The 24,090-nt window shown below is 40.7% G+C and overlaps 1 long non-coding RNA gene across 1 annotated transcript in view; it reads left to right on the top strand.

Annotated features, from left to right (window-relative positions):
* Positions 1–9,662: 9,662 nt before the first annotated feature.
* Positions 9,663–24,090, top strand: part of LOC120405668 — a 66,155-nt gene continuing 51,727 nt past the window's right edge. Inside the window, exon 1 of the long non-coding RNA XR_005598758.1 lies at positions 9,663–9,693. This is a non-coding gene — a long non-coding RNA (uncharacterized LOC120405668). The remainder of the gene's footprint in view (positions 9,694–24,090) is intronic.

Here is a 24,090-nt window from a genome sequence, read left to right as displayed (position 1 = left end):
TAAAGCAGAAGGTTTATTTAGACGACAGGAACACGGTCCAAAACAGAGCTTGCAGGTACAATCACCCCCCCACAAGACACTTGAGAAATGGATAGGAGAAACTGAAGCACCCACACAGCACTCAGAGAAAACATTAAGAACATTCCCACTTTGTCACATCCTATCCATAGTTTAATTAAGTCAGGAATATGGGTTTATCTACAGAGGCTAGAAGAGATTTTAATTACCATCCACTGAGAATATTAGCAGTACTTTAAGGTAATAATTGTATGTGTCAGATATCAGTTAGGGCTTGATCCAGAACTCATTGAAATAAATGAGTCTTTTCAATTGACTTCAACAGGCCTTAAACTAGGGTCCTATTGTGAATCAAAAGCTATCAAATTGATTTGAATCTAAATACATTTTTAATAATTATTTTGCATTTATTTAACCTAAAAACTATCTCCTATTCACGATCCTCAAGCCTTCGTAACTCGTACTGAAATCAGTGGGAGATTTGCATATGGAATGATCCAACTCTAATTTTTAAAAATTAGATTCAATGGAATAGTTATGTAGTTAGTCAACACAAATTGCATATAAAATGACTTCAAATGATAACATCTAAAAAAACCTGGGAAGTAGCAAATCCATCACCAACCTTTCACATCAGTAAAAATGTTTTACATATAGAGTCTCCATCTAGGGCAGACAGAAAAAATCTCCACATTCCATAAAAGAGACCAAAAGATTATGGGCGTGATTACTAATGTAAGAATGAGAAATACCCGACTACTCTGTAGAATAATGAACTAATCAGCTTTCAACAAACCCCAGCCAATAAACCACCAATGCAAGCTGCCAAAAAACGTTTGACAGTTTGCACCATGCACAGGACTGAGACAAGTCACTTTGGGCCAGAACCTTCCTGTGTGTTAGGAAAGGAGGCATGGCAAGAGCACTGCTGTGTTCCGGCAGTTGCAGGGCAGCAAAATGGCCTCTTGACAGTTACAAGCTGATGTAAGTTAGGCAGGAGCGGCTCCAGGCCCCAGCACGCCAAGCGCGTACTTGGGGTGGCAAGCCGCGGGGGGCGCTCTGCCGGCGCTGCGAGGGCGGCAGGCAGGCTGCCTTCGGTGGCTTGCCTGCGGAGGGTCCACTGGTCCCGCGGCTTCGGCGGACCTCCCGCAGGCGTGCCTGTGGAGGGTCCGCTGGTCCCACGGCTTCAGTGGACGCCTGCGGGAGGTCTGTCGAAGCCGCAGGACCAGCGGACCCTCCGCAGGTAAGCCGCCGAAGGCAGCCTGCCTGCTGTGCTTGGGGCGGCAAAATGCCTAGAGCCACCCCTGAAGTTAGGCTAGCCCTGGGCCTACTTTAAATTTTGGTGGGATCCAAACTGGCCCCAAGATTGAGGGAGGAGGGACAAAGATGGCATGTAGCCTTCCCCTCCCACTTGTCCTACACTGAGCTCTACACCCAAGGATCTGAGTTCTAGTCAGTTTTGCTGTGATTTCTTACACTGTAACTTGAAAGATAAGTTGATGTGGCAACACTGTCTAAAGTGAACACCAGTACTGCCAACTGCAAGCATTCAAAAATGGAATCGGCCCCCAAAATCACGAGATTATTTTAAAAATTTTGAGCCTGTAGTGGTCATATTTTCAAGCTTACCTCTGCAACCATGAGGGCTAGAAACTTACATTAAAAAAAAAAGAAAGCTGAGATTCTCATGTAATAACATGACTTCAGGAGATGGAGATTTAAGAAAACACCAAATACTGTGGGACTCATGATAAAATCACAAGAGGAAAGACTGGAAATCAGGAGCCAAAATGTTTAAATCCTGGTATTTAAAGTTAGGCTAATAAATTAGGCACCTAAAAAGAAGAGGCCAGATTTTCAGAGGTGCTGAGCACCCATAGCCATGGGATATGGGGTTGCTCATCACCTTTGAAAATCAGTCCACTTCTATTTAGGTACCTAAATATGGATTTAGGAAGCTAACTTTAGGCACCCAGATTTGAAAATTCTGACCAGGACCAACAATAACAAGCAAAGAGATGTATTCTTATCCTGGCATTTCCCCCCGTAATATTCTATGACATGAGTTATTACTACACATGCTCATGATATTGGACAACAAAAAACATTTAAACAGAAACTTCTTTCTTAATATAGCATTCCCCCAATATGGCATATAGAATTATTGTAAATAGCAGCAACATGGTATAATAGGAGTATACTATAACATCATTATACAATACCTTCATTGGAGGAAATTATGAAAAATTTGTAATCACAGACAATTTAACTTTATTTGTGTAATTTCTAAAGAAAGAATATCTATGATCCTCTTCTCCCTTTGGTCTCTTTCCTCTTCTGCCTTGTAAGAATAGTTCTGTTTGAAGTAGTTAGAACATGTGTGAATGGAAAGATTGGTGACTGAAATTTATAAAAGAGCTTTATAGTGATGCCACAATTATCAGGTTTTTTCACTGTCCTGAGAAATGTTGCTGATAGCATCTATCTAACATGAACCACCAATAATCCAAAAAATCTACTTCTTCCAGGAAACGCTAATGCTTCCGGGATCTGATTCCTACTGCATATATGGACACATGCTGAAATACCTATTGCTCCAAAGTATCAAATAGCATAAAACTATATTTGCTAACTGAGCCATTAGGCTCAGCCAAGAGCAAGGTGCCTTAACCTTAACTCAGGAGTAGCCCAGGGAAGAAATGTATATAGTTCTTTCCCTCTTCCCCTCTTGTTCTCCAGTTGGTCTAGGAATGAGCAAACTGTTTGGGATAAAAGAGGAACCGACTTGACCCATCATCCAAAATTTTATTTGAATATGAACTGGTGAACCTGGGGGACTGTGAAGGTTGCACAGGGGTGGGATAGTCTGAGACTTCATAAAGTTCAAGTTCAGAAAAGTATTCCTAGCCACTTCTAAGTGTTAATAATCAATATATTTCACTGTTTATTGAAAACCACTGTATTGTACTGAATATAAAAGTAAAATTCAATATTTAGAACTTGCTTGATTTTTTTCTACTAAAGTTACAAATTAGTTTTATAAAGTGCTTTGAAGACAAAAATGCTACCTAAATGTTAAACATGTGATTGTCTAAACATAGAAATTCCCTAAGTATCACTAGAAGGATCCATTAAATTTTCAGAGTAAATTCAATAAGAAATGGAATTATATTTTTTCGGTCAAATTTTAATAAACAAATACAAAGACCTTCTAGAGATGCTTCAAAACCAAATTTCAGATGCAAACACCTCCAAACATGGAGATGATCTAAGTACATTTACAGATGTAAATTTTGAGCCTATTCCTAACATCTACATCTTTCTCCTTTCATGGATCTTGTCCTGTTGGCCTATCATCTATCCAGACACCAGAAGCACTTTCTATATGCTAAACTACTTACTATAGATTGTCTTCAATAGCATTCTAATGCATTTCATGTTATTAATCTCATCATAGAATTGGAAACAACTCACTGTCCCAGCCTAGTTCTTAGTGGACATGTCTACATCAAAGAAATCACCATCACACTTAGCACAAATCAGGTATGCATCCGCTGCACTTGGAGCCTATATCTAAAAGACATATTGCAGGACACAAGCATGTACTACCCCTTGTATTCTGTCATTAGAGAGACCTTAAACTTCTGATGCTGTCAATTCAACACCTTTTCTGAATATAAATGCAATTTTTAAATTAAAAAGTAAAATCTAAAGAGAAAGGAATAAGTAAGACAACGCTGACCTACTGATCTGCACATAAAAATCTATAGTAGTCTAAGGTAATTTCTATTTGTATAAACCTCTAGCATATGAATAATTGTATACAATTTCTATGTCTCCATAAGCCATTGCCCAGTTTATAGTTGGCAGAAATAAATGTGTATTTTCAATTGCAGAAAACAGTGGTTATAATGTTTTGCCTTGTGGTGGTGTGTCATGTCTTAGAATAGGTCAACAAGAAGTAAGGAATGAAGGAAACTAAGGGTATGTTTACACTTACCTCTGGAGTGATCGATCCAGCGAGGGTCGATTTATCATGTCTAGTGAAGACACAATAAATCGACTGCCAAGTGCTTTCTCCCGTCGACTCCGGTACGCCACCAGAGTGAGAAGCGTAGGCGGAGTTGACGGGGGAGCAGCAGCAGTTGACTTACGGCAGTGAAGACACTGCGGTAAGTAGCTCTAAGTACATCGACTTTAGCTACGCTATTTTCGTAGCTGAAGTTGTGTAACTTAGGCCTGGTCTACACTAGGCGTTTAAACCGGTTTTTTAGCGAAAAACGATTTTAACGCGCCACAACCACACACTAGAGGCACCTTATATCGATTTTAATGGCTCTTTAAACGGTTTTCTGTACTCCCTCCTACGAGAGAGGTAACGCTAGTCGGTATTAAAACATATCGGATTAGGGTAGTGTGCTGTGGCGACTGCGGCATTGGCCTCCGGGACCTATCCCACAGTGCACCAGTGACCGCTCTGGACTGCAATCTCGGATGCAGTGGTCAGGTAGACAGGAAAAGCCCCGCGAACTTTTGAATATTTCCTGTTTGCCCAGCGTGGAGCTCCGATCAGCACGGGTGGCGCGCAGTCCAAAAAAAAAAAAAAAAAAGCTCCAGCATGGATGACGATGCGGACGTGACGCTGTAAGGGGCAAATCTGTTCTATCAGCGCTCCGTTACAGAGACGAAATTCAAAATCATTTTTAAAATATCTGGACTCAGCGCACTGCTGCGTGGCAAGTAAACGGAAAGCCAAAGAATCAAATGGACGCTCATGGACTGGAGGACTCAAGCTATCCACAGTTCCTGCAGTCTCTGAAAAGCATTTGCATTCTTTTAGATACCACCAAAAGGAGGGATTGACTCAGGAGTCATTCCCAATTTTGTTTTTGCGCCTGGCTAAGAGCAGCCAGGGCACATTATGACAGCAGCAAATGGAACAGTGCAAAGGACTGGTAGCCATGCCCATCTTATTACCAATTTATGGTATGGTAGATGGTACAATATGGCTGATAGCAGCGATGGTTATCATGCTGCTGAATCGCCTCTGTGGCGGCATCTAGTACACACATGACAATCAAAAAAGGCGAAAACAGGCTCCATGATTGCCATGCTATGGCATCTTAAAAGGCATGAAATGCTTGTCTGCCGTTATTTCCCAGCGGAAGGAGTGTGACGACATTTACCCAGAACCACCCCGCGACAATTTTTTTGCATCAGGCACTGGGATCTCAACCCGAAATTCAAAGGGGGAGGCTGCGGAACTACGGGATAGCTACGAATAGCTACCCACAGTGCAATGCTCCAGAAATCGGCGCTTAGCCTCGGACCGTGGGCACACCACCGATTTAATGTGTTTAGTGTGGCGCGCGCACTCGATTTTTTACAATCTGTTTTTTAAAAAACCGTATATAAAAAAAAAATAATCCCCGTGGTGTAGACCCTTAGACTGACTTAGCTTGCCCCCGCTCCTTCCCCAGTGTAGACCAGGCCTCAAATTTAGAAAGAGATATTGTTTTCCCATCTTAATAACTTATTATTTCATTGAGGACCTTTGAGAACTGATCTGAATATATTGCAGAGAAGAAAACAGCAAGGGGAGAACACTAATGTATCCTCAGTATTCGTTACTGACTGTGTTCAAATGGTTCAAAATGTTGGCGACAAATTTTTAAGCATTCCTAATTCATGTCTCATTGTCCTTTGTGGTTTGGACAGCTCATTGCCGATTGTTGGAGGGTTTCTGTAGTAATCCTTTGTGCCAAACTGTAAAGCCCATCTCACACATTATCACCTAATGTTTGCATATAATTGAGACACATGCTTTCTGGCAAGCTGACGAGGGAATGTTATGGAGGGGTTGTTACATTTTCCAAGAACAAACAGTGGAAATTATTGTAGGAATTATTTAGAGAAGTTCTATGGTATGTGTTACACAGGAGGTCAGACTAGATGATCCTTCTGAATCTAGGACTCTATTAAATTAAATCCTAGGGTTCAGGTCAGGAATTTTCCCACTGACTATTCTTTATTAAATCATTAAATATGGTCTAAAGCTGGAATCAACTGTCCAAACCTTTCCCTCCACTGAACTTTGGGGATTCAGATAAAATGGGACTTGGATCCCAATCAGCGCTAGTCTTGGGTTTGTAACACCAAACCCACCACCGTTCTGTCCATCACTGTGTAACAGCCCTTTTCTTAAAGCAAGACATTGCTTTGGTAAGTAATGTGTATGTGCATGTCAGAAAGAGTGAGAGGAGTGAGAAACCACAGAGGTACTTAGTAATGAACATTGCTCCTGCAGCAGCAAGTGGGGTGAAAGGTTGTTGTAGCAATGACTGGTATTACATAAAACTGCCCATCTGTCTGCAGATGTATGAGTTTGTTTTAATGTTTTATGAGGTTTTTATTGCACTATAATGCAATCCCCAACCCCTCTGCAGTTGCTAGTTTGGTCACAAGATATAATTAATTTTAAAATACCTAATGCTTCAGCTATTCAATACTTTCCTGACAGCCTCTCACCGTATTCCCCCCCACGCCACCCCCCACAACCAACAAGATTATGGTACCACTATGCCCCTGAACTGCTTATGCCTGGGAAGTTAGTAGAAGACCCCCTAAATGTTGGAAACCACTGATGTACCTTTAGGGTGACTTGTCTTCTGGTCATTGCTCTCTATTAAACAATAATAAGCTTCAGTTAGTTTAGTGACTTTTCAAAATAAAATAATAACAAATAATAAAAATAATACCTTGTGCTTATACATAGAGCCCTGCATGGATACAAAATTTGTATCTGCAGCCAATGCATATACATGGTCCATAGATATCTGCAGATTTGCAGGGCTCTACTTCTACAGTGCTTTCTGATCAAAGAACTCAGCACACTTCATAAACACCAGTTAATAAAGTCACACAGCATTCTCATGTGGTAGGCGGGTAGCATTATACTGAAATGGAATTCTATCAATCAACAAGAGTGCAGAGATACTATACAATCATTGAAGTACAACCACAGAGTTTTACACCAATTGTGCCATTTCCTGCACTCTCTGACTGGTTCTGAGTGTTTGATTTACATGATCACAGTATAATAGAGCTGGTTGAAAAACAGACAAATCGTCACACACAAAAATTCAGTTTCATTTAAAAAGTTATTAAAAATGTCAAATTTCAAAACATGTCAACTAGCTCTGCTGGTTAGCTCTTTATCCTTTAGTCAGCATGGGAATCTTTGTGCTATGACAACCACTCCTCAACCAAGGAGAGCAGGTACAGTCCAGTGGTTAGGACCTAGGAAACCTGTGTTCAATTCACTGCTCTCCCACAGACCTCATGTGTGATCTTGGCCAAGTTACTTAGGGCATGTATACATTTACCTACAGAGCGATCAATCCAGCAGGGGTCGATCTATCGCGTCTAGTGAAGATGCGATAAATCGACTGCCAAGTGCTCTCCCATCGACTCTGATGCTCCACCAGAGTGAGAAGTGTAGGCGGAGTCAACGGGGGAGCAGCAACAGTTGACCTACCACAGTGAAGACACAGCGGTAAGTAGCTCTAAGTACGTCAATTTCAGCTACATTATTTTTGTAGCTGAAGTTGCATAACTTAGACTGACTTAGCTCACCTTCCCTTCCCCCCCCCCAGTGTAGACCAGGCTTTAGTCTTACCTGCCTAGGCCCCATTGATTTCAAAGGAAGTTTTGAGGAACTGGGCCTCTGTGCTTCAGTTCTCCAGCTGTAAGATAATAGCACTTTCCTACCTCACGTGGATGCTGGGAGGATGAATACATTAAAGATTGTGAGGTGTACAGATACTATAGTAATGGGCACTTCTAAGTACCTTAGGGTAGGTCTACACTTCTGGTGGTGTGTAGAGTACAGACACTGCATGCCCAGCTAGCATTGGTCTGAATAGCAGAGTAGAGAGTGAGGCCCAAGCTGGTGCTTGGAGCAGCCCATGGAAGCGGGGAGGCATGTCCGGGTCTTCGGCAGCAAATCGGCGGCAGGTCCCTGAGTCCCTCTCAGAGGGAAGGACCGGCCACCAAATTGCCGCCGAAGAATGAAGCAGCGCAGGAGAGCAGCCGCCGATCACGGCTTCCCCCCCGCTTTGCCGCTTGGGGCGGCAAAAAAGCTGGAGCCGGCCCTGGGCACAGCTTAGGTGAGTAGAGCAGAGTGTCCTGCATGCCTGAATTCTAGGGTATATACTCTACATGTTCAAGCAGTGCCTCCCATGTCTATTCCACTATTTTTAGCCGTGTAGTGTCCTGCTCTCTCCCTACTGCCAGAGGCTTTCCCTGCTGCAGTGAAAGTCTCGAGCAGCAGGAAATAGCTCTGGCATTGGGCAGGCAGCAGGGAAAGGCTCCACCAGCACCCCGTTGCCAGAACCTTTCCCTTTTGCTTCTCCCATGCCAGAACCTTTCACTGTTGTGTGTGTAGCTACATACTGTAATGAGTGTGAATGCCTTTCCCTGCAGCATGTAGCTACATGTACTCTACACCCTGCCACAAGTGTAGACAAGGTCCCAGATAGACTGTATGGTTATTTACAAGTAATTATATTGGGGCTAGCCAAATCCCTGTACACTGTTTGGCTGCTATAATCCCTTGGCTCTGATTGATTTTTATACTCAGAATTGTCATGGTTTCATTTTGGCAACAAGAATTCTTCCTCACCATCTAGTCTCCTTTCAAACTCCCAAATTTACATGAACTGGAAGGGGGTAAATCCTGAAGGAAATGAAAATGGGTCTATTAAAGAAAAATTCAATTACCCGCCTCTCCCCCCTCCCAGCTCTGCACAAAACAAAAACAAATGAATGAAAAAACCCACCATGTACTCTGCAGAAGAACAGGGAGTAGAGAACAGTCAATGAAGCTTCCTGCAGCTACTTTTAATGGTACAACACATAGTGATGTAGGGTTTTAAGTGAGTGATTAGCAGAATTGGTTGGAAATGAAAAGATACTTTGTGAAAAATTTCAAAATAGTTTCTATTTCACAGGGTTTGATGTGGACCTATTTTCCATTTTTTCAAAACATCATGAGCAAATTACTTTACTGAAAACTTAATAAATATTATACTAACATTTTTTCTACATATTTTTAAAAAATCATTATTAATATAGGTCCTTTACTCAAAGTGGCAATAATTTAAAAATGATTTTGATAAAAGTGTTAATAAAATGTCAATTAAAGAGTTGAAGAAAATTTCACAGAATCAAAGAAAATTTTGGAAATGTTGGGACATTTTCATAGAAAGTTTCATTTTAGAAAAAAGTCAATTTTTCAAGTAAGAAATATTTTTGTGTGGAAAATTTCAGCCTATTCTAGTGAAATACAATAAATGTGAATGAAATACTTTATACAATCATGTACAGAGCAGTTTTTATCTCAGTATTTTCAAATAAAACCCAGCAACAACATCCGTAAGAGAAGAACTATATGCAAAAAGAAAAGTGATTTCAACTTTCAAAAAAGGACTGTCTTTCCTCTTCAGTTACTCCAAGCTGCCTGTTAAACATAGACCTCAGTCCTTACAGCCTGTGGTCAGCTCCCAATTGGCAAAACCATGCCAGGGGTGGGGCTTACCCTATAAAATCTCATCCACCATTTTGAAACTCTTTTCAAACAAACACAGTTCTTAATGCAAAGAAGCAGGCAAACAGGTAATTTATTGTTTCAGTTAAATGTTATATTCCTAAGTGAATCTGCACCACTAGTGAAGGAGAGAAATTTCCCTTTGAAAATAGATGATTTAGATTATAAGTTATTTCTCTTAAGGTTGGAGAAGGAGAAGAGAGACAGAGAGAGAGAGTATAGAGAAAACAGCAATAGGGAAGAGATGACAGCTCTGGAACAGAATACATTCCTTCACCCAGCCTGTCTTCTCTAAAATTACAAAAGGGAAGGCAGGAAAAGGGGAGACAGAAATAAAAACCCATTAATCCTATGTATTTCAGTCCTAGTGGAATATCCAAAAAAAATGAAGAAAGAGATAAATGGAGCTGCTTGCCCCAATTTGGAGTCTCAGACTGGCTTTTCAGTACGTAAAAGGATGTTTTCCATACTTACGTACTACGTTTGTGATTTAGTTGCCCTGTTACAACTATGTTTAAAAACTAGGCTCACAGAGCATTAAGGAAACCTTACCACAGGTACATTACACTCACATTGTAGCCAGTTGTCAAAGACAGCTTTCAATTGAGGACAAGTTGCATTAGCTATTGGAACATATTGCTTATAATGGTAGGGTTCGCAGCATCAACCTGGGTCTCAGGAATAGCTCACTATGTGGAAATTTTGTTATTGCTCCCTCAAAGTTGCTTCTATCAGTTTCAAGCTTACACTTTTTTCCCCATCTTCTTTAGTCATATCAGCAATAATATATACTTATATAGTGTGCTTCATTCACAAATCTCAAAAAAGAAAATTACAAATGAGGGTTAAGTATCTTATGGATGGAGAAATAACTGAGGCCTGGAGAGTAATTGTCTAATTTCACACCATGAGTCAGTGACAGAGCAGGGATCAGAATCCAAGTCCATTGCCTTCTATCAGTTGGACTGTGTTGCATCCTCTGATCTGTGTATCTCTCTCTCTCTCTCTCTTTGTGTGTGTGTGTGTGTGTGTGTATATACATATATACATATAGATATATATCTATATCTATAAACAATTGAATACCCTTTTGTAACAGCTATACTATGTTGTGCTCATGTCAGATGTCACTGGCTCACCAGTGTAATGCCAGGTCAGAAATTTCATGGGAGAGTCCTAGGATTTCATAAGTGCTAAGGAGTTAGTATGGGGTAATTCAATAGGTGGGATCTGAATTACTACAGAGAATTCTTTCCTGGGTGCTGGCTGGTGAGTCTTGCCCACATGCTCAGGGTTTAGCTGATTGCCATATTTGGAGTCGGGAAGGAATTTTCCTCCAGGGCAGATTGGCAGAGGCCCTGGAGGTTTTTTCCTTCCTTTGCAGTGTGGGGCACGGGTCGCTTGCTGGAGGATTCTTTGCACCTTGAGGTCTTTAAACCACGATTTGAGGACTTCAATAACTCAAACATAGGTTAGGGGTTTGTTACAGAAGTGGACGGGTAAGATTCTGTGGCCTGCGTTGTGCAGGAGGTCAGACTAGATGATCCTAATGGTCCCTTCTGATCTTAAAGTCTTTGAGGAGCTGCTCTTCCTCCTGGTCCAGTAATGATGTGCCAATGACCTAACATGGGTTTAAAAACACTGGGCTGTCCGAGAGGCTGTCTTCTGAATGCAGTGCAAAACCACAGCCCAGATTACTTCAGTACTCCACTGAATGTTCTGAAAGTGTAGGGGTGTTAATGTGACTTGTGTCCTGGTCAAATTCAATTCAATTTTAATACTTAAATTCCTTTTTTGCTTTTCTTTGCGTATGATACTCTTCAATACCTATACTAATCTGTTATGAGGTTTTTGTCCCCATGCTTAGTTTCAACTCATAGCTTTCTGCAATGGGTGGATAGCTATATAGTTTATGTTTGTACAGCATTCTGGATCCAGGCTAAAATATGGTATATTAGAGTGGCACAGCAGCAACACTGTAGTTAAGGTTGCGTCATCACTTCTATTTAATGGCTGACCTTTCTAAGTCCTCTAAAATTGATGTTTAGTTAGATTACATTGAAATTTGTTGTGCCCCAGAAAGGTGCAGAGTAGGGTTGGTGGCCCAAATTTGGGGTTATTTGCACTAGGAGATAGGGTCATTTTACCGAAGGGTTCATCAGATACAACTACCCCCAAAAGTGGTTTCCTCCTTCTGCCTTGTACTGTTAAACTGAGAGATGCCAATGACTGGATGAATCACAGACTTTGTCGAGATTGATGAATGTGAACTCACTCTTCAATTAACATAACTAAGGATAAGTTAATTACCTAAGCTCCCACCTAAGACAAAAGGAAGACTGGACTGGACTGAGTGGTTGGAGGTTGCTACAATTTGAGTCATGCATGGGTGACAGTTATTTTGGAGGGAGAGGAATGTCTTTGAGGAAAAAATAGACATGAGAATGTTCCCTGGAAGGAATATTAGGAGCAGAGAAGTGGGAGAATAGGGGAAGAGGACTGTAGTGCAGGGAGGAGGGTTATAACTTATGAGGAGAGAGAGAGATGGGGGGGAAGGGAGAGAGGTTGGGGGCTCAGGCCTTCCTTCCCCCAGCTTTGCCAGTTCACTCCACAGCTTTGCCAAGACACCCTAGCCCATGCACAATTCCTGCTCTATGGGGCAGGGGCAGTCTCTGTTGTTATAGTGGCATGGCAGCACCACTATAGTTAAGGTTCTGTTGTGACTTCTGTTTAAAGGTTGACTTTTCTAAGTCCTAAAATTGGTGTGCTTAGTTGGATTCCATTGAAATGTGATGTGCAGATTAGGGTTAACGACCCCCCTTTGGGATCATTTAAGCAAAGATATAAGCCCTGAAAAAAAAAGCCATTTTCCAAAAGTTTCTAGGTGGGTTTTTTTTTTTTTTGCACAGAGATCTGATTATTGATGGTCAAAATGGTCTCAATCTTTTCCTGTTCAAAAAATTATGAAATTCAATGGCAAAAAAACTACATTAATGCAGAGTTTAGGTTGTTTGGTGGCATGTCTTCCCCTTGCAAAATGTTGAGTTGCACAAAACTCGAACTTCTGAAAACCAGGAAAGGCACAGCTAAGGTTGCCCATGCAACCTTAACTCTGGCCTCTTTCAGTAATGCCCCAATAAGCCTGGTTAACATGTATACCTTTACTCTGCCAACCACAGTTGCTGAAATGTACAACCTCTTCACTTCCTTTTACAACCCTTTTACAACTTTCACTCACCCACAAGATTCCATCTAGCATCATTACAGCATGTAATACTAGCCTCTCAGCATGTTCAGTGAACCTCTGTTTCTTGCAACACTCGTACATCACTTGTTGCTACTGAAACAGTCAGACTTCACTTCTGGAGTGTCCTATGCTCACTTGAGTACTGGAGCATTCAGCAGTTCATACAAGAGATGCTACACTAACTCCACTAACTTGCATCTGAAGAAGTGGGTATTCACCCACAAAAGCTCATGCTGCAAAACGTCAGTTAGTCTATAAGGTGCCACAGGATTCTTTGCTGCTTTTACACTAACTCCAACACAGATGTGGTGGGGCTTCATGTTCAATTTGTTGTTAGGTGAAAGTATGCCATACTGCACTGTAATGTGTGTCAGTCTTCTGTGGGCTCTCTTCCTACAGCTGAATTTAACCCTGCTTGTAATATAGTGGTGCCTAAAGGTTCTGGCTAGGATTGGGGCCTCGTTGAGCTAGGTTCTGTCCAAACGCATCAGGCAACGGGGTCTCTGCCCCAAAGAGCTTAAAATGTAAGGCCCCAATGTGGGTGGTCCCTTGCATGTTTTGAAAGTCTGTTGATTTCAGTGGGACCTCCACATGGGTTTGTGGGTCTGCAAAGGTGGAGTAGCTTGCAGGATGGGGCCTAACTAAAGACAAGAAATGCAAGGGAATTTAATGAACAGTAACGGGAAGCAAGGCTGAAAGGACAAAGGGTATCAGTAAAAACAAATACAAATAATGGTTACTCAAAATTATGTGCACACCTTGATGGTAAAAAGGGTTCTGTGATGATGAGGGATGGATTTTTTCTTCTAAAATTCGGTCAATATGGCCTTTCAGTTCTTATTTCATTAAGCAAATTAAATGTTTACACTGTTAATTATATACACTTGAACTATGTTTTCACTTCACAGCTATCCGAGTAATAGCAATATTCTTCTGTAAAATAATTAGAAAAATAACTCTTATTCATTCTTGTTCTATTCTAAACTTAGGTTGCATTTAAGCTAAGTGGAGTGTAATGATCTTTTCTCTTTTCCTAGATACATAATTGTTTTATGATGATTTATTCATGTTTTATTTAACATTAGAAAAAAATACTAACTCAGCACTGTTAGCTTTTTTAAAATATTTTCATATTAAAATACTGTAAAAAAAAAAAAAAAGAGAGAGAGAGAACCTAAAAGGTCTCACTTCACAACACCTCTCATTTTAGTTAAAAATATTAATGCTAACATCTTTCATAGAGAATAGTGCAATAAATACTGGTTCTTTGAAGCACTGAGGGGGGCTAAGTTTGACATTCCCTGTTTTGTTTTTAATGGGTGTTAAGTGGCCTTCGGAGCCTGGAGCAGCAGGTCTCTTGAGCCCTGATATCCACTTGGAGCAAAATTGACCACTCTGGCCCACCCCAGATCTGATTCTCAGTTGCGGGGGTGTGGATTGGTATTGGTTTTCAGCTTAGACAAGATGTGGTGTGAGTCACCCTGCCCCCAGCCCTCCCTCCAGTGCTATGAATAATAAACGCAGTGAGAAGCTGCCAGCAAATTGATGTGCTGCCAGTGCACGGCTCTTTCTCCCCACCCGCCCATTTCCCCCTGCACTTTGTTGGACCTGCAAAGCCTAGTGTGGGTGGAGGTGAAGCACATCTGGAACCAGCTGATGCAAATGACACTAGTAAGTGAACAGAGACATTCTAAACCTAACCCACTCGGCGGGAAAGAGGCTTAGGTCACAGGAGAATAGAATGCAGAGTATTATGATGATGAAAAAAAGAAAAAAAAACAATGTTTGTTTAAGGATCAGGAAGATTGACCCAGCCCCTTTAGATTGCCAAATATTACACGAAGCATTATAAAACCAAACTCTAACCTCTTGTCATCCCATTAGGTCACGTTAAGCTTTGGCAGTGAGGATGGTCTTTCTTGGTGGTTTTCTCATTTGTGGTTTGCATTTGGCCAACCTTACTTTTTAAAATTTATTTTATTTTGTAAATGGTCAGTGATAGAGTAGAACTCTAAAGTGTTCTGGCCAAAATTCACTGCAAAACCATTTTGTATTAGCAAGAGTTTTCTGCAGAATAGCTAACAAAGTAGGACAAAGCATTTCAAGCTGTGACGTTCCCCTCTGGTGTTATCTGGACCAGTGATTTGCTAGGTCACTCCAGTCCTTGACTCTGGGAGCCAGCCTTACCCTGCTCCGCTGTGAGAACCCCCACTCCTGGACTGTTCACGCACAGCCTCTGGCATGTAAGCTGCTCTTTGGATTGTGCAACCGAATGACACTAGCCAATACCTCAGGTCCCAGAAACAACCCTAAGAACCACCATCTTGCAGTGTCCAGTTATGCCCGCTGGACACTAAAAGCTTATATGAGTTCATCAATTTAACAAAGAACAGGCTTATTCTCCCAAGGGGAGTCTCTGACACACTTCAAACCAAACATACTACTTCAGGTAGAATAAACAAACATTTATTAACTATAAAGATAGATTTTAAGTGAGTTTAAGTCAAAGTACACTAGTCAGATTTGGTCAAATGAAATAAAAGCAAAATCTATTCTAAGCTTATCTTAACACTTTCAGCGTCCTTACAAACTTAGATGCTTCTCACCACAGGCTGTCTGCTCTTCAGCCAGGCTCTCCCCTTTGATCAGTACTTCAGTTGCCTGGTGGTAATGTTTGTAGAAGGAGGTGGAAGAGCATGGCAAATGTCTCTCCCTTTTATCATGTTTTTTCGTAGATCCCTAAATGGCCCCCTCAAGGATTGAACACACAAGCCTGGGTTTAGCAGGCCAATGCTCAAACCACCGAGCTATTCCTCCCCTGTAAGCATTACTTCACTACAGTCCCAAACTGACCAAAGGAAGGAGGCGTGACTCACTCAAGAGTCCAACAGATCCTTTTGTTGCTGCCTAGGCCAGTGACCTTTGTTCCTGTGAGGCTGGGCTGGGTTTGTCCCATACATGCCCTGATGAGGTGTGAACTGCCTCTCTGCTCTTGGAGAGTTTTTGCCTGGGTTTATTTTAAGCCATGAAGACACATTTTCAGCCTCATAACTATAAACATGACATTATAACCTATAACATTACTGTAACAACAATTACTATAACATCACTGTAACAACAATGCTCAGTGCATCATGAGTCTTCCAAAGACACCTGACATGACAAACTTTGCATTAGATAATGTTTTCACCCCTCTTACCCAGGATGAAGATGGGGGTGTAGGGTGTTCCCACGAGGTTCAGAACATCACACAAGCACATATTGAAATAAGTAAGGAGATTTACTGATGGCTGTAAGCCCCTCACCTTCAATTGTTACCAATTTCTTACCCTCTGAGCTCCTACAAATCTGGTGTCTTATGGATTTTATCACATAAATAGCTATCTCTCTACACTGAGGGGCAACCAGGAAAGTGAATGAATATACTATCTTTTCCTCTAAGATTTATTAACCTTATAACATACTTGTTTATCCTTCCTTTGTAGACACCTTGCTTAGTCTGAATTACTGTAAGTACAAACAGTTTGGTCATTGCTGTTGAAGCACCAAGATGTGATTCCAAATAGATATTTTCCTAATGTTAAGGAATATTCAGTGTAGGTGTGGTGGTATAATGGATTGTTTGCTATGTATGTACTTTATAAAGTATGAGAAAAACTATGTAGGTATAAAGCTGGTTGGGAATTTTCCTTAATTTTTTTTTTCACAGAAAACATGGTTTCTCCAAAATCAACATTTTCCACAGATTTTACCAACATTTTTCAATTTTCCATCAGGAAGATGTAAACAAAACATTTCGGCTAAGACCTCACTTAAAAGTTTGACATGTCAAACCAAATTGAAGTACTTTGTTTCAGGTTGGCTTGACATTAATCTGTGTCTACTTGAGGTTACACCGTGCCTAATGCTTCCATTCTCCGCAGTGAGCTGGGCTCCCTTGCCTGACTACATCTGCCATGCAGCACCACAGTCTCCCCTCTGGCAGGGCCACCATGGTGCATCATGGGAAATGCAGTCTGGCCAGGGAGCCCAGCCCCAACGGGAGAATGGTGGCACAAGAAATCCAAGCTGAATTTTCCATTAGGCAGCTCAGACAGACTCAGTTTAATGTTGAATCTACACAAAACAAAACTTTTTGATTTGGGAATGTTGAAATGTTTCATTCTGATCAAAAATGTCAAAACAAAACCTTTCAACATTTCTGAATCAACATTTGGAACTTTTCATTCAGAGAAGTTTACATTTTTGACACACAAAAAAATTGGTATTTCCCTTGGGATGGAAAATTTTGATCAGTTCTAAAATAAGCAAGAACAGTGCACAGACAGTGACCATATGATAATATTGTTCTCAATCAATATCAATGTCTCAGATTTTGAGATAAGATTTTCAAGGAGAGAAAATATATTGAGTTTGTGTATGTTAAAATTTAAAAAAAAATTCTGACACTCTAGGTTCCAGCATGGGTTAGCTTTCCTTTAATTCTGTCTGTGGGTTTAGTGTTTAGGTGCCAGACTAAAAACTTCTTAATCTGAAGATCTTTGTTCAAACACATGCCTGAAGCAGCATGGGCAGCATCCTGACTGACTAATCAATGGGCTCTGACTTTGAACTGGAGAGACTACAGTTTGGGGTTTCCATGCCTAGACAGTCTTTGGCCCCTTTGCTGACATTTCCAAGAAAGGTGGCAGCTGTGCCAGTGGCTTTTCTAAGGTGGACAACTGGGTTAGGAACTGGACTGAGACCACCATTCTATTGAGGTCACCAACCAGCCTTCAGGTGGTAGCAATCTTTGGTCATTATTGACCTGGGATGGATCTGAACTAGTAACTAAAAGATGAAAAGTTCTCTAGACCATTACCAATCCCCTGAGAAAGTCAGTCCCCCAATTTAGTATCCTTGTTTCTAAGTTCAAGACGGTTCAAGTGCCCTCAGGGCTCCTGGTTGTAGTGACTGCTGACTTTACAGCATAGTACTGTTGTTGGGATGGGGACATATCTCTGATGAGACATAAATCAAGATCCCTTTTACTGCTGTCCGGGGGGAAGTTAAAGATTAAAAATAAAAAGTTCAAGATTCCCGTCGCCTTTTCAAAAAGGAAGGGAATCTTCTGGTATACTGACTAATATTCCTTCTATGAAACTGATTCAGATCTCCAAGGCTGTGAGTGAGCTGTGGAAATTGGCTGACATATTTACATACACAATAACTGCACTTCTCTTTTTTTATTTTAAAGTGCTTTGGGCTATAACTTGACTATGATGTAAGCTGTACAAAATCAAGTTCGGTTGTCTTTTACTAGCAAGCCCTGACTGATTCAGATAATAAACCTCCCTATATAAATATGACAGACATAATAGTGTTGATAAGACACTGAACTTTATTTCCTGGCCCCAATCACCTGACTTGCATTAGGGTTATGAAGGTTAATATCCCTGTCATATGCCAGTGATTAACATCCACTGACTCTGGTGGCTACTGTTACACTTAGAGAACATGAACTATGGTATGTTCTTATGCTGTGCACGAAGACCCCTCCCCACAATTGTTTCTCTTGACTACTCTGAGTTTACAGCCTCTCCTAGAGTCCATCAGTACTGCTCCGAGGACTGGAAAGTGGAAATCACTCAGGAGCAGGGAGAGGTGTTTCTTTTCCCCAGAGACATGCCTCTGTAGTGTCTCCACTTCCTGACACCTTCTGAAGAAGGCCTAAAGCTAAGGTGCTCAATTTGGATGCACTAATATGTTGTTGTGATTACATACTGTCATGCTGAGGTGATATCACACAGTCTTGTCTATGGGGGAAGCAGTAAACATGGTATATCTTGACTTTAGTAAAGCTTTTAATACTGTCTCACATGACCTTCTCATAAACAAAACTAGGGAAATGCAACCTTTGGTGCAAAATTGGTTGGAAAACCATTCCCAGAGAGTAGTTAGCAGTGGTTCAGAGTCATGCTGGAAAGATGTAACGAGTGGAGTGCCACAGGGATCAGTTCTAGGTCTGGTTCTGTTCAATATATTCATCAATGATTTAGATCAGTGGTTCTCAAACTTTTGTACCGGTGACCCCTTTCACATAGCAAGCCTCTGAGTGTGACCTCCCCCTTATAAATTAAAAATACTTTAAAAATATTTAACACTATTATAAATGATATGCAAAGTGGGGTTTGGGATGGAGGCTGACAGCTCGCAACCCCTTGTGGGGTCCTGACCCCCAGTTTGAGAACCTCTGATTTAGATAATGGCATAGAGAGTACACTTAAAAAGTTTGCAGATGATACCAAGCTGGGAGGGGTTGCAAGTGCAGTGGAGGATAGGATTAAAATTCAAAATGATCTGGACAAATTGGAGAAATTGTCTGAAGTAAATAGGATGAAATTCAATAAGGACAAATGCAAAGTACTCCACATAGGAAGGAACAATCAGTTGCACACATACAACATGGAATTGACTGCCTAGGAAGGAGTACTGCAGAAGGAGGTCTGGGGGTCATAGTGGACCACAAGTTAAGTATGAGTCAACAGTGTAACACTGTTGCAAAAAAAGCAAACATCATTCTGGGATGCATTAGCAGGAGTGTTGTAAGCAAGAAACAAGAAGTAATTCTTCCACTCTACTCTGCGCTGATTAGGCCTCAACTGGAGTATTGTGTCCAGTTCTGGGTGCCACATTTCAGGAAGGATGTGGACAAACTGGAGAAAGTCCAGAGAAGAGTGACAAAAATGATTAAAAGTCTAGAAAACATGACCTGTGAAGGAAGATCGGGCTTGTTTAGTCTGGAAAAGAGAAGACTGAGAAAGGACATAACTGTTTTCAATTATGTAAAAAGTTGTTACACGGAGGAGGGAGAAAAATTGTTGTTCTTAACCTCTGATGATAGGACAAGAAGCAATGGGCTTAAATTGCAGTAAGGGAAGTTTAGGTTGGACATTAGGAAAAACTTCCTGTTAAGGTGGTTAAGCACTGGAATAAGTTGCCTAGGGAGGTTGTGGAATCTCCATCATTGGAGATTTTTAAGAGCAGGTTAGACAAACACCTGTCAGGGATGGTCTGGATAATACTTAGTCCTGCCATGAGGCAGGGATCTGGACTAGATGACCTCTCAAGGTCCCTTCCAATCCTATGATTTTATGAAATACTAATGTCATTGGATGAATTGTGATTATTTTGTAGCTCTGTGTGGTGCTTGTCTGGGCATCACCTCTTGCTTCTCTCCCAATTCTTTCTCCTTGGCAGAACAGGATGCTATCTGTTAATGCATCTGGGCATATGTGGTTCACACGAGGGGTGGTCAGAGCACTGGATGTGCCCCTTTATATTATAGTCACTCCCATGTTAACATTCATCACCTCAATTGTTCATAAAGCCCATGCTAGTAACATGATACCTCTCCTTACATGACTCCAGTTAATTATTTGCCATTTTCATACAAAACTCTCGGCTTCTATATGAGCTATATACAGTATTCTTTGAATGCCTGAGCTACCATGTTTCCCTGCTAAGGTGACAGTAAGCACTGCCGGTCACATGGCTACGATTCAGGGCTGGGATAAGTGCCACAGTAAACTGAATTTGAACTCTGGTCTTTCGATCCCTCCACTGGGATCCATAACTGTCTAAACACCAGGCTTGGCCAGCAAAATTACTGTTGATGTGCAGCTGGTTATAGAAAACATTGGTATGTTATCAAGAACATTCCTTATTTCTTTATTCAAATGCTAAAGGTGATTTAAATCACTTACTCTAATCAACAATAAAAACAAGTTTGATTTAAATCAATTCTAATGTTTTAGTTTGTTCCCCTTTTGGTGGTAATTGAGCCAAAGCAATTCTAAACACTGAATTGAAACCAAAGTTCTCTGATGTAGCAAAAGTGTAGTCTGGGACAATCGATTTTTTTTTTTGTCAAGGTCCAAATTTGTTGGCCAAGGTATAGTCAAGGTCCAGACGCCAGAGAAAATAGCATTTAAAAAAAGATAAGTAAATAAAAAGATTTTGGGGTCCATTCAAAAGTGTCGGGGGGGGTAGTGTTTGGATTTGGCCTGTTATCCACCTATTGACTACCTCAGTATATGTCTTGTTGGGGCTGTGACCTGGCTTATTAAGTTACAGTTCTTCAGAGTTTTCATTCAATGTTATAAAAAGAAGAACTCTTCTGATTTGTTTGACACTAACTTATTCATCAAATCATTTATTATTTTAAGCACTCAAAAGTGTGCGAGGCACTTCACAGAAAAGAGTACAGCTCTTCTGCTAGCTTCAGTCTAGCTTCAATGACTTCAGTGGAGCTCCACCAAATTATACTGGCTAAGGATCCTGGCCCCAGAACTTTGTCCCAAATTGCTTCCAATGTAAATTCAACATGACACAATAAGTAAAGGAATAAAGGTGGGTGGGAGGCCATCTCAGTAAATCAGTTCAGTGAGGTAAATGGTCACTCTGATAATTGCATTTGTTTGTTTTTTTTTGTTGTTTTTTTTAAATACACCCTCCCTGAGGAAATATTTGTGAGCTCTATTGTTAGAATGAAATAAAAAACATGGAAACTAGCATGCTTGTTTGTTTTTACTTGTTTGGGGGAAAGCGGTTATATTCAACAACAAACTAGGCAGAAGTGTCTTACCTCAGGAAAAGATGAGAAAGCTATGCAACAGAGGTGTATAGATATGCTTGTCAACTCCCTAAAAACTGAATACATTGTAAAGGCCTCCAAAATGTGGCACAAAAGGCCAGAATGCATAGTTGTCAAATTTTTCTCTGCATGCATACATCTATTTAGGTACGCTGTTGGAAAAATACAAATTTTGCTATTACCTTCCTTGAATAAATGTGCAATATATCTAAATTTAGCATTATAAATTATTTTCATATCAACAAAAATAACAACTGTGAAATCCTATATGTACTTGCCACAAGTATTTCACTTCTTAAAAACATAAGAACAGCCCTACTGAGTCAGACCAAAGGTCCATCTAGCCCAGTATCCTGCCTTCTGACAGTGGCCAGTGCCAGGTGCCCTAGGGGGAATGAACAGAACAGGTAATGATTAAGTGATCCATCCCATCACCCATTCCCAGCTTGCACTTCCTTTCTCACAAACAATCAGCTGACTGGGAAGATGGTGGCTTCCTGTTACTTCGATCTTTTAACATTATTTTTCAATAAGAAATTATTGGTGTTCTACACATGTTTGCAACTATATGAAGTGATTCTAACATTTTAAGAATAAATTGCAGTTTCCCTTTAAGGTCCCAGTGGATCATTCGATCCCACTGGAATGCTGCATAAGCACTTATAAATCTGGCCCTGCATGGATCTCTACAAGATGTTAAGGTGAGTTCTGAGTTATTCTTGGAAATTGATACAATTTGGTGGACTCCAAAATGTGCTCACAGAAGGTGAAATTCCCCACCCCCCCCAAAGTATGTGTTCTAAAGAAATACACACAGCTGGAAAAAAGAACTGGCAATTAATGTTAATTTACAACAGGTTTCAAGAGCTTGACTTAAATCATAAGATGAATGTGGGGGGTGGAAGGGTACACAGAAGGGAATCGTGTAGAAGTTCAGGAAAGGATACAATGTGCCGGGAAAAAATGTATAACTAACAACATCTGGAAACTGACTGAAAAGAGGAAACAACTGAAAGTGCAACTCATAACAGAAAACAGAATCCACATTGCAACCAATTAGGAAAGATCAAAAATACCCCAAGAATGATCTTGTGGTGAAGTGACATGCTACAAGAGACAAATGTGGTATCTTCTAACTTGGAAAGCAGCATCTGTATTTCTCCATCCAAACCCGTGCAATATTTAGCCTATCCAGATGTACTAGCTGCAAAGAAAAGGTGCTAGGATTAATGCAGATGGGTTTTCAAATGCCTTTGCCTCCTTCATGACTCTACTGTCCCTGATTGTCTTAAGGCCATTGTAGTTCTTTTACAACCTGAATATGTAGGTGTCATTTCAGAATAACCTACCTCACTTAGGTGCTATTAAAGGAGCATCTTTGGTTGTCTGTACATAATATATCATTGGATAAATACTGCGTCAGCATGACTGCTCATAAATCATTGCTATCATCACTCTTTCCGATCATATGGAGCCAATCATTGCTCTCCCTATCCATTTCAAAAGAATGCAGAATAAACCATTCAAAGCAACCCTAGCACACATGGGTTTAAATGTTACAACTGGTTTTGCTCAACTCCAGGAATCTTACTTAATAATGAACTATTCTGCATCTCAGGCGATATGCATGTATGCATCATGCAAAGCACAAGCTGGCAATACGTACTGACTATGCTACTGGATGCCTAGTTACCTGAGGTCATAAGTGTATGGGGAAACCCATTAAAATGTAATGAGTAATTTGGCAATTTTCCTCATAATGGACAATTCTTCTTGTTACACCTGAGTTTACCTCCATACTCTCAAAAACCTGTGCATTATACCATTTCTTATGAGATAAGAAACTCATAAATGCTTGGAACCAAAAATAAACATGATGGAAAAGAAATCAGTCCCATATATTATATCTATTTAAATACTGAAAAATAACTTCAAATGATAAATGAAACTGTCTTACTAGTCACCTGATTGTTTCTAAAAAAGGAACTGATGCTACATGAGAACAGTTATTGAATTCCACAGTTGCTGAAGCTGTACTGTGCCCTGTGACCCTTATTGTGGTATCTTGGACTACAACTACATCTTATCAAGGAGAGAGCTGTCTGCCCCACCAATCTGCTGTGGAGAATGTGGCGCCCAGTCCAAATATATGATTTCCAAGACAATGTCCCCCCCTCCCCCCGAGTTTAATTTTTAAAGATAAATGGTAAAAAGAGGCAGATAATTTTTTATCCCCTCAATGTGTGATATCCTTTTGCAGAAACACATTTTGCGTAAGGTTTTTTTTAATTAAATGTAAAATGATCCCCTACCTTCATCTAGTTGTGTCTTTTAGATTATAAACCCTTTAGAACAGGGATTGTCTCTTCTCTGTGTTTGTACAGCCCCCAGCACAATGCTGATATTTTCTCAACTCTTGGAATTTCCCAATTACTCTCAAATTTAGCCCCTTTCGTTGGGGTGTAAGCCACTCCTTTTCAAAGCAGAAGCAGTGTGTGCAGCAGAAATTTGCAGCAGCCAATCCAGACCTGGGTTGAAAAGCTGGTTCTGTGGAGATGGCACCTCTGTGCTAACCCTCCCTCC

This window comes from Mauremys reevesii, linkage group 5, assembly GCF_016161935.1.
Source record: "Mauremys reevesii isolate NIE-2019 linkage group 5, ASM1616193v1, whole genome shotgun sequence".
Classification (NCBI taxonomy): Eukaryota; Metazoa; Chordata; order Testudines; family Geoemydidae; genus Mauremys; species Mauremys reevesii.
The sequence above is the reverse complement of the archived record's forward strand: the minus strand, read 5'-3'. Positions and strand labels throughout refer to the sequence as shown.